The sequence below is a fragment of the Sciurus vulgaris genome (genome assembly GCF_902686455.1).
Source record: "Sciurus vulgaris genome assembly, chromosome: 2".
NCBI lineage: Eukaryota > Metazoa > Chordata > Mammalia > Rodentia > Sciuridae > Sciurus > Sciurus vulgaris.
In genome coordinates, this window is record NC_136462.1 from 166,846,252 (window position 1) to 166,856,563 (window position 10,312).

The 10,312-nt window shown below is 36.8% G+C and overlaps 1 long non-coding RNA gene across 1 annotated transcript in view; it reads right to left on the reverse strand.

Moving 5' to 3' along the window:
- Positions 1–10,100, reverse strand: part of LOC306655231 — a 36,187-nt gene extending 26,087 nt beyond the window's left edge. The window contains exons 1-2 of the long non-coding RNA XR_013762240.1: positions 8,912–10,100; positions 2,013–2,085 (exon numbers count right to left, since the gene is read on the reverse strand). This is a non-coding gene — a long non-coding RNA (uncharacterized lncRNA). The remainder of the gene's footprint in view (positions 1–2,012; positions 2,086–8,911) is intronic.
- Between the last annotated feature and the right edge of the window lie 212 nt (positions 10,101–10,312).

Here is a 10,312-nt window from a genome sequence, read left to right on the forward strand (position 1 = left end):
TGGTAATTAATTAAGCAATAATAGAAAACTAAATGTTCCAAATAAAAATCAATACTCCACCCTCCAAGATTCTGGTTGGTTCATTGGTCTGGGATAGGGTCCAGGCATGGGTATTTTCCAACACTACTTATCCTCCCCAGGTAATGCTAATATTCAACCAGGAATGAAAATCACTGCCCATGTTAGTTGTCTAGCGCTGTGACAAAATACCTGAAAAAAATCAACCTAACGGAGGAAAGATTTGTTTGAGTCCATTATTTCAGAGGTTTGATTCACTTGAGTTGACCACTGTGAAAACCTCTGAGTTTGGGCACAGTACATCAAGGCAGTGGGAACACATGGCAGAGGAAGACTGCTCACCTCATACCAGCCAGGAAGAAAAGAGAAAGGAAGGGACAGGGGTCTGAAGAGCTCCTTCAAAGACATGCCCTTAATGACCCAACTTCCTTCCAGTAGGTCCCATTTTATAAAGACTCCACACCTCCCAGTAGCACCACAGTCTGGCAACCAAGCCTTCAATAGTTGGTCTTCTGAGAGACATAAGATTCAAACCATAAAACTGCTTTTTCTCCTTTACCAAATGGGAATCATCTGAAAAAATAAAACCCTTAGTGTAGTTTCTTCTTTCTAGTTCATCACATTCAACAAACAGCTATTGAATATTTACTAAGTGCCAAGTTCTAGGACCTAGAGATTTATTTAATATAAGAAGATCAGACATAGTTGCTTCTCTCATAAAGGCACAGTCTGGTGTAGGAAACAACACAGTTTTTAAGCACCATGTGTTTTCCTTCACATAGAGCAAGGTCCGTGCTCATGAAAAATGTTGTCACACAGAAAACATGTCCTTACAATGCATCTCTTATTATGGTGTGTTCTCTCAATTACTTTAGTTTGAACAACAAAGCTCCGTTTGGGGAAGATAAATTTGCCTGGAATGACCTCAATCAACACTCATTTGGTCTGTGTACAGAGGTTACTTGCTTCATTCAGGAAAAAAAATAGTAGGGAAATCACTTAACAGGAATTTAGTCATTACTCTTGGTAGCTGGACACCAGGATTGCCAGTGCTGGATGTCACAGTTAGCCAGTCTCTTAAAGATCACTTGGCAAAGAGTTCAAAGAAGACAGATATTAAACAAATATTATCACAAAGAAATGTAAAATGCCTACAGTGATACAAATTCCAAGGGGGTGCACCTGTAATTGAGGGATCTGAGGTAGGGTCAGGGCAGGGGAGTGTTTATGAGGAAGTGTCCCTAAGCAAGGAAGATGAGCAGGTGGGAAGTGGAATCAATCCCCTGGGGAACTTCTATAAGGACTGATACATAGAGATCCTGATTTTAATGTGTTTGGGGTGGGTCTGGACATCCCCAGGTCATCTAAACATACACTCCCAACAGAAAACAAAACAAAACAAAACAGCAGGTACAAAGGCCTTGTGGCAGGAGGGAACCTGAGAGAGTCTGATTGCTAAAAGAAGGGCAGGGTGAAGGAAGACATGACCCTCTCAAATTTTCTATAGCAACAGACACGTTGTGATATGGACTTGCCCTCTCTGGGTTGCTGCTATCCAAAGTAGTTTTAAACATTTTGCCTCCTGTTGAAATTTAATCACTAGGAATTCAAGATATAAAAATCAAAAAGAGACTTCACCAAAATTCAAAGGATCATCCCAGTTTAAAAAATAAAGGAAGCTTAAAATTAATTTTTATAATCCTCTGTACCCACCCTCCTCTAAATTCCTTTTTTATTTATTTATTTTTTAATTTTTACAGACTGCATTTTGATTCATTGTACACAAATGGGGTACACCTTTTGTTTCTATGGTTGTGCATGCTGTAGATTCACACCATTCATATAATCATACATGTACATAGGGTAATGATGTCTGTCTCATTCCACCATTTTTCATAACCCTCCCCTCTCATTTCCCTCTATGTAATCTAAAGTTCCTCCATTCTTCTCTCATGCCTCACCCCCTCCCCCATTTTATATCATCATCCACTTACCAGAGAAAACCTTCAGCCTTTGGTCCTCCTCTAAATTCTAATGTAATGGTAGGAGAGGAAGGAGAGAGCGCTCCTAAAACAGAGGAAGAGGACCCCATTTAGCAGCACATGCATTTTCTTTTTGGCCTGCCCAGTCATGTAGTCAATATTATATTGCAGACATCAAATAGAGTTCACTAATACTGACGGGAGTGCAAATAGTCTTCTTAATAGTGTTTTGGTATCAGATTAATAATTTGCATATGGCATATAAAGAGAAAGAAATGAAGCCGATTGATCTAATGCTCCAAAATCTCTTTTGGCACCAAAAGAGCTGATTGTTCAGATTACCAAACCAGAGATTTATGCTACTTAGCTCAGGCACGATCCTCCCCTACTCTGCTTCAGCCTAGCAGGCCCAGTTTTTCTAACTCCCTGACATACCAGGGCCTTTGCACTAATCTCCTCTCAGATCTCTTCCTCCCTTATCCGCATGCTGAACTTCCTCATCTCCCTAAGTATCACATCATCAGAGAAACTCCTTGACCCCCCCATTAAAAGCACTAATGTGATTCTCTATTCACCTTCCTTCCTTCAATCCTTTTTGCAGCATTTATCAACCTGTGACAGATTATAAAATTGTGTGTGTTTATTGTTTGTGTCCTGGGCTAGTATGCAGGATGCAATCACCAGCTGTATCTGATTTGGTTGCTAATTTATCCTTACCACCTAGAATGGAGCCAGGCACATATGCCATGCTCAATATATGCTTGTTACACTAATACGTGAATGTCAACAATAATAGAACAAAAATATGCTTTCACAAAGCATGCACTCTTCTATAGGAGTGAAGTCTCTTCAGAAGTTATACAAAGCAAGTAAAATAAGATACAAAAGGACATCTGAATACAAATTGCAATACCTTTCATAGTCAGCTATTTCTGGATTGTTGGTGATTAAATTTTACAGAATTTCAACCTTCATTGAAAATTGCTCTTTGATAGATGTGGCCGCCAGAATAAAAGTTAAATTAGTTTTTATGAAGCATATTCCATTAAATTCCACAGGCACTTTATTTCATTAAGGCAAATAAAACTGTGATTTGAAGCTGAACTGTCTCTCATCTTTCTGTTAGATATCTCTGTGAAACAGATAGTGATATACATGTTATATGACAAAAAGAGCTATATAGTATTTTCCATTAGAAAATAATGTATAAATTTTACCCAAAGTATAGGAAACAGCAAGTGCAATTTTTTTTTTTTTTTTTTTTTTTTTGTTCCATCTCAGTTCTTCAGTTCCCAACTTTGGTATTATACTAAGATAATTAGTGTAATAGTAGATTTTAGAGAAATGAAAACCTAAATCACTGCTTCGGATGCCCCATTTCTTATTTATAATCTATACAAATCTTTTGTGAGCATTTCTCCATGAAGATGGAGTAATCACATGTCAGTGCTTTTTTGTGGATATATTCACTGCTTAATGCAATTAATATTCACTATCAGGAGGAAGGGAATGACAGTGCTTTTCAAATTTGAGTATGTTCCAGAAGCAACAGGAAGGCTTTTGAAAACACAGAATGATGGCTCCACTTCCCTGTAACTTGACTCAGAAGCTTTGGGGTGGATCTATAGAATTTGCATTTCTTGCAAAGCTCCCAACTGCTGCCAAACACTGTTCATGGTTCTGAGACCACTTTTGGAATAATTGCACTGGTCATGTGAGTTCAAAGTCTGCCATTTCCTTCTTGTATCCCTGGTCCACTTCAGAGCTTCCCCTTGAAATAACACCACCAAAGCATGACTGAATTATGTATCACATTAACTGGGTTTCACGTGTTGCACCAAGGAATAGATACCAATTGGTTACAGTATGATCCTTTGAAATGTGCTGTTGAAATTGGTTTCTTAGTATTGTGTTGAGAGCATCTGCATCTGTGTTCATTAAGGATTTGATCTGTGGTTTTCTGATAGTATCTGGGTCTGACTTTTGTATAAATGTGATGCTGGTCTCATTAAATGAGTTTGGAAGTTTCTTCTTCAACTTTTTTATAGAGATTAAGGAATAACATCAATTTTTAAAAATAATTAATTAATTAATTTTTATTTGTTCTTTTTAGTTGTACATGACAGTAGAATCCATTTTGATATATTATTCAAACACAGAATATATCTTATTCTAATTAGGACATTAATGTATTAAATGGTTAGTATATTCCACCAGTAAAGTCATCTGGTTCTGGCTTATCTTTGTTGGGAGGTTTTTGATTACTAACCAAGCTCCCTCTTAGTTATATTTCTGTTCAGATTTCCTATTTCTATCCATGATTCAGACTTGGAACATTTTATGTTTCTGTGAATTTATCATTTTTAAGTTTTTCAGTTTGTTGTCATATAATTTTTTTTATTTCTGTGGCATCAATTGTAATGTCTCCTCTTGTATCATTTAATTTTTTCTCCTCTTGTCTTAGTCCACCTAGAAGTTTGCCAATTTTTATTTTCTTTTCATAAAACCTACTCTAGGTTTCATTGATTTTTCCCCTATTATTTTTCTATTCCTTATTTTATTTTTTCTGCTCTTATTTTTAGCTTGTGCTTCATTCTTCTAAATGTGTGTTTAGTTTGTTCTTCTGGTTCTTTCAGTTGCAAAGGTAAGTTGTTTATTTAAGACCTTTCCTTCTTAATGTAGACATTCTTCATCACAAGACTTCCTTTTCTAATGCTATATCCAATAGTTTTTAAATGGTGTGTTTTTGCTTGTCTCAAGATACTTTCTAATTTCCTTTTTATTTCTTCTTCAGTCCATTGATTCCTGAAGAAGTATGTCAATTAATTTCCACTAGTTTATGAATTTTCCATCTTTCCTTCTGAGATTGATTTCTACTTTCATTCCTTTGTGGTCATGTTTTCAATTTTTCTTTGAGGGCTTGTTTATGACTTCATGTAAGACCTATTCTGTAGAAAGTTCTCTGTGTGCTGGAGAAGAATGTGTACTATGTTGCTACTGAGTGGAATTTTCTGTACAGGTCTATTATATTCTAAAGTGTTGCTCATGTCTGCTATTTTTTTTCCCCCCCACTGGGGATTGAACTCACCGGCACTCTACCACTGAACCACTTCCCCAGTCCTTATTGATTTTTGGTCTGGATGTTCTTTCCATTGCTGAAAGTGAAGTATTGTCTTGCCATTTATTTCTCCCTTCAATTCTGCCAACATTTGCTTTAAATATTTTGATGCATTGATGTTTCAGACATATATAAATATGTATACATATGTATATATACACATATATATGTATACATATATATGTATTATATATGTAGATATACATATATAATTATTGTATCTTCTTATTAAACTGACCTTTTATTATTTTATAATGTCCTTCTCCATCACTTGTAAAAGTTTCTTGACTTAAAATCTAATTTGATACAACTATAGCCACCCCAGTTCTCCTTTGATTACCATTTGCATGGAACTTATTTTCTATCCTATCAGTAACTGCTTTAGATATAAATGGATTAAACTCTAAAGTCAAAATATATAGAGAAGCCAAATGGATAAAAATCAAGCTATATGCTGAACATATAAATTCACTTTAGATTTTAAAGGACATGCATAAGTTAAAATGAATAAATTATTAATATTATTAGTTATTTCAAAGTAAAAGAAAGTATACCAGCACACCTATATTCTTACTACCAATTCCTTAAAGACATATATCAGACAAAACAATATCTCCTCAGCCAGTCGTCTTCCCCTCTTTCTCCTTCTTTTTTTCTTTTTTTATGCCTCTCAGTAGTAACCACATAAGTTGACAGTATTTTACTGTTTATGTTTCAACCAAAAAATCACTTTTCTATATGTGGGTTTTCTTTAATTTTAATAAATAGCATCATTTTCTTTATATCCTTTTTCAACCTCTAAAGTTAATATTCATTGGATCATCTTCACTGATTTTGAATCACAATAATAGGGTGATTTTGTTTTGTTTATCTTTTGTCAGAAGGCAGAATGTCATTACTGTATTCAATTTAACTATGGAGTAACATTGCTGGATTTGTCATAAAACAATATCAACAACAGCACTGCAATTACCTAAGGCAAACAATCACTGAATGATCCTGGTTATGTCAACATTCTTATTTTGTGAATTCAAGAACTGAAGTGATGTGCCCAGCTAGTTCATGAAAGATCTGCATCTTCTGTGTCAAGAATCAAGGACCTGGCGCCGGGTGTGGTGCAGTGGTAGAGCAGTTGCCTAGCTCGTGTGAGGCACTGGGTTTGATCCTCAGCACCACATAAAAATAAACAAATAAAATAAAGGTATCATGTCCATCTATGACTAAAAAAGTCTTATAAAAAATAAAAATAATCAAGGACCTTTACACTGAATGTAAAGAGTTCCCTACATATACTTGTTAACAATCCAATTTTAAAGTTCCATATAAAGAATTTTCCAGGTATACATTGTTCACCCATTTCAACATCAGCACTTCCGTTTTCCACTTAATATATTAAAAATTGTTTTAAATGAATGTAATTATTGCTTTTATGCATATAGAGTTTTTAAATTCATACTTTCCTGATAACCTTCTCTAAATTAAAATTACACTAGTGTTTTTTTCAGAGACTGATAGTATGTTGACATTTTGTTCTTTGAGTGGAACCATAAAATACTTTTTATTCATTTTCTTTCTATGGCAACATCTTACACTGCCTAACATTTATTGAATGTTCAAAAAATGATAATATAAATATTAGTAGTATTAGAAGTAGTGATAACAGAAAAAAGAGCAAGGGAAAAAATAACAACACTGATGAGATCATTTTTATGATCTTTCTTTTCTATACCAATAGTTGTTTTTTCTATTATCAATTATCACAGGTGGAGAAGGGTTTTCTTGTGAGTCCATCTTTCTGACACAACAATATCTATGTATATTGTGACTTCTGCATTTTTCTCTAAGTCTTTACATTTCTGATTCTGTTGTTTGTTAAGAATTCAGGAAGTTTGATGTGCAGGCAAATGGAGAGGCTATGTATTTCAATGATGCAAACACTGTTCAGTAGAAGCCAAAGACAATTGCAAAATACCAGAATGTGTAACATAAAATGGTTATGGTAAAATGCTTAAGAGACTTAGCAAACTCTTTTAAATATCCATGCTAAAGTAGGTGTTTTTTCAAGAACTTTGCACAACATGTTTCGTTTAATCTTCACTAAAATGAATAAATAAAATTATCTTCACTTTACAGAGAGGGAAATGAATGTTAAGAAACTGCCAAGGTCTCAAAGCTAAAAGTACTGGAATTCGCACCCAGGGAGGAAAACTCCAGCACCCTTTCTTCTATGTCTTATGGTGTATGGCCTTGATATTGGTGGTGTTGGTGCCTGGGCCAGTGCACTCATTCCCCAGATGTGTTGAGTGCTGGTTATAGAATCATATGGAAGTAGAAAGGCCTCTTACTTCAAAGTGACCAAAGTCATGGTACCATGTATGTTCCAGAGCTTTCCATAGGATCAGGCTGAGGGTGGACTCCACCTGAAGCTACATTTTGGCTTGGCCACTTCCTGTATACCAGCTTGCTTCTCTCACTGCCCATCTTCTAAGAGCACTTCCTCAGTTAATCTCTTGCACAAAAAGCCCCATCTTAGCTCTGTTTCTAGAGACCAGGAACTAAGTAGACTTTCTTGCAGACTCAGGCTTTACCCTCAACATTGGTCTGTAAGCTTTGCCTTGTATGTCCTCTTTATCTACGATCCAGTGTCTCCCTGGATCCATGTCCTTTAACTTTAAGACATTCCACCTGATCCAGCACAGGCACCACAATGGGTTACAGTTCTACATACACCACCCATCCTAAGAATTCAGTGAACACTTAATGACCCAAAACAAGAGCATCAAATTCAGCCAGTCAAATATTATAATAGCAAGCGCAACAGTAGCAGAAAGTGCCTCCCTGAAACTAGCTGAACTAATCAGACAATAAGAAAATGCTGAGGTATCATGAGAGCATGCAGTCAACTGATAAGGATTGGTTTAAATCTCCAAACGCTTGTGTTAGGCCCAGTGGAGGAAGAAATTGCTAATCCCTTGGCTTATCTGATGACCTCCAACTCATCTCTAAATACCTAGATTAATAGCCTTTTTCTACCATAAGTATCCCCTTCCTTGGCACCAAGTGACACCTGGTGCCCATCTCCATTAAAATACTTGTCATATTGATCAACAATTCCATTGACATCTTTTCACCCTTCCTTATTTCTGAGCCCTTGAGACCAGCAGCCAAGTTTAGTTATTGATGTATCTCTACCTCTATCAAGCATGCAGTCCATGAATAATTAACAAATGTCTTCATAAAATGAATGAGTGAATAATGGCAGAGATGGAAACAAACAGGATGGATTGGAAGCAGATCTAGATTCACATGAGATTTTTTATTGTCTCTGTCGATCATGAATCAAGAAAGTATAATTTCAGATGTAAGCTTCTAATATCTGTAAGTAATCTATGTCTCCATTGTTACATTAAAATGGAATCTTTTCTCAAACTCAGAAGATGTGATAGGAATTGTAATTGCATTCTTTTCATGAGAAACTCTATTTTTCCAAACAGTATTTTGCCAGTTAAAATGCTTTCTTTCTCATCTAAGCAAATCTTACTGATTCTCATGTTCAACTCAGAGCCTCTCCTGCCCCAGAGGATGCCTAAGGACTCCATTTTTTCCTGAGAGAGCTATACCCCATGCTGCACTGTATCAGCACTTATTATCTGACCTGTTCCACCCTGCTTTGCTCTGGCATTGTCACTTGAAGTCTCTACAGCTAAAATCTGTACACTCAGAGACCATACCTAGAATACTACTGAGAAAAAACTATTATCACTTTCAACCAGAAGAAAGTCTCCATACTGACCTTTCTTCATCTTCAGTCCTCTCTTATTCTTGATCATTTCTATATCTGCAGAATCAAACATATCAATGGACACACACATTCCAGCTGCTATTGGCAATGTAGAAAACTTGTTGAGACTTTTGATGCTTGCTGTTAAGTAGTAATTTTCCACTTACCTTCTAAACTTTTAGTAGACAAGTTGAACTAGTTATCTGTTGCCACAATAACACTGCCATGCAAACAAGCATAAAGCTTGAGTGGCATACAGTGACATGTTCATTGCTCTCTTATCTGAGATCAGAAGGGAGTTACCTCCCTGCTTTTTCTAATTTGGGCCATGATTACTCACGTGTCATGACTGCTTAGTAACTGTCAAGAGGGTCTACTGAGGTGACATGGGCAGGCTTACTATTTCTTATCTTCCAACAGATTGGCCCACATGTTCTCATGGAGAGGTAATAAGGAGCCAACAGAAACATTCAAATTTTCTTGAGATCTACAGTTAAAATTGGCATGTAATCACAAGGTAACCCCCTTAAACTTGATCAAGTTGGGTATAGGAGGTCCATGAGCCCTTGCTTTGGAGAACCATTCTCAAGTTTTCCAAATTCCCCCAGGGTCTGAGACCAGATGGAGACAAACAGTGTCATCTGGCAGGACATCCACCCAAGCCCAAAACTATTGTCACTGTTCTTTCAAAGAAAGTATACTGGTCTTCTCCAAATTCCTCCATGGTGGCTGTGCTGTGTGGTCAGGACATGTCAGACCCAGAACAGGGTCCTAGTCACTGTTTCTTGCTTCAGAGAACTTTCTGACTCTCTACCCCATGCAAGAAGTTAACCAAATGCCCCGAAGTTGACCAGGACTCCTGCCTATGGGGTTACCTGGGGACCCATGAGGGTGGCATGGTGAGGAGACTGACCTACTGCCCAGCAGAGCATTTCTTTTATGAGTTTGTATGAAATTGAGCAACACGAACAGTAGTGACTTGCTAATTTTTGGTGACTCTCACATCAGACATAGGAGAAAATCAGGGCTCAGGTGTACTGATGACCCAGAGCCTGCCCCTGTCACCCATCTGCATTTTGACCTTGGTGTCTGTATAGTTCTACAGGGCCTGACAGATATGTGTAGCATGCAGTTGGTTTGCAGAGTGTCACATTTCCCTCTTCTTAGACTCAACATCATGTGTCAGGAAATTCTCTCCAATTGACTGTCCCTATCTTCTCCAAGGATTTGGTAACAAGTAGACTTCAAGAGAAGAGATGGTAGGAAGATGTGTCATTTTATTTATATTCTCTGAAATTCCACATGGTATTAACATGACCATAGGTCAAGTATCATACATATTTTCCTGCATACTGTAGATGAAAATGAGCAATTGTGATCCTATTCAATGAAGCATAGGAACAACCCATAAGT